Raw genomic sequence first — 1,592 nt, forward strand, 5'->3', positions numbered from 1 at the left:
ATTACTTAAGTACAGGCAGATTCTGCTGGACTCATGCATGTGAAGTGGTGCCTCGCTCTGGGAGTCATCGCTAGCTCACAGTGAGTAAGGCATGTGTGCATTAGGGAGGCCGAACCTAGCCCACGGTGTCCAGGGTATGCATGCTACAGAACACAGGCTTTAGAGAAGGCTCCTGCAGTGAGGATCTAGCAGTGGAAACTGGAGGGAAAGAATGCAAATGAGAAAGGATGAGGTGCAAGGATGGGGCATTGTGCAATGAAATGAGGGGCTGGAGCCACTCCCATCCGAACAAAGGATTATGGCAAAGTACGGCAACATTTATAGGCTGAGACAGATAACTGGAATACACAATTTACACACCCAATTATGTATTGTAGCATTTCTTTATCTCACCTTGATTTTACTATCTGAAACAAAAGCATCCCCATTCATTATGTTGTCATCATATCTTGTGCTAAATTAAAATGTATTTGTGCTATACAATATATTTACGTAAATATCTAATGCCTAGTACAGTAACAACAACTCTACCAAATTCATATAGTAAACAATAAACTTACAAACATTTACTTTACTACATGGTCTGACTTTGGTTCACAGCTTTTGGTTCAGTCCTCAGATCCTACGACAGACCCAGTGCTCCAGGCTCTCTGTCTTTCTCCTACACCCCAAATTAATTCCTAGAGCAGATCTTTTAGAAGAACATCCCATCTTGCCCCCCAATATGGTCAGTGATGGAGAATCCATCTCAGGATCCTTCTGCATATCTGTTTGGTCCTCACGCCGTAAACAATGGGATTCAGAAGGGGCGGACCAGGAGGTAGAAGTCCCCCAGACAACGTGAACTAGTGGAGCGAGGCCTTTCCCAAACCTGTGCCACTACAGACAGACCGATCAGTGGAACATAGAAGGCCAGGACCACGCAGAGATGGGCCACGCAGGTGCTGAAAGCCTGAGACGCTCCTCTCCTAGATGACAGCTGGAGGACGGCCTTAATGATCATGAAGTAGGACAAAGAAATGAGCAGTGAGTCGAGCCCCATGACCAAGAGGATAGCAGTCAAGCCATAGACCACATTGGCTTTGGTGCTGGCGCAGGCCAAGTTCATGACCTCCTGGTGCAGACAATAGGAGTGGGACAGGGTGTTGGAGCCGCAGAACGGCAGGCGAAGAATGAGCAAGGGGCAAAGGGAGAAAGAACAGCACTCCCCGAGTCAGAGCCGCCAGGCCTATCTTGGCTATCACTGGATTGGTGAGGATGGCCGCATGCCTCAGAGGGAGGCATATGGCCAGGTATCGATCCACGGCCATGGCAAGCAGGACGGAGGACTCAACGGCTGACAGGGAGTGGATGAGGAACATCTGGATGAGGCAGGCGCCAAAGCTGATTTCCCTCACGTCAGACCAAAGGAGGGAGAGGAGTCGGGGCACAGTGCAGGTGGACAGCATGAGGTCGATGGCAGCCAGCATGCAGAGGAAGAAATACATGGGGGCATGCAGGCTCCGCTCCATCTTTACAATGAAGAGCACTGCGCAGTTGCCTACAATGACCACAATGTACATGGAGCACAGAGGGAATGCCGTCCAGAACCG

At 49.6% G+C, this 1,592-nt stretch overlaps 1 pseudogene; it reads right to left on the reverse strand.

Moving 5' to 3' along the window:
- Window positions 1-728: 728 nt before the first annotated feature.
- Window positions 729-1,586, reverse strand: LOC137150005 (olfactory receptor 51E2-like; annotated as a pseudogene).
- Between the last annotated feature and the right edge of the window lie 6 nt (window positions 1,587-1,592).

This window comes from Emydura macquarii, unplaced genomic scaffold (genome assembly GCF_026122565.2).
Source record: "Emydura macquarii macquarii isolate MOO-44397 ecotype Brisbane River unplaced genomic scaffold, CSIRO-AGI_Emac_v2 contig_958, whole genome shotgun sequence".
Classification (NCBI taxonomy): domain Eukaryota; kingdom Metazoa; phylum Chordata; order Testudines; family Chelidae; genus Emydura; species Emydura macquarii.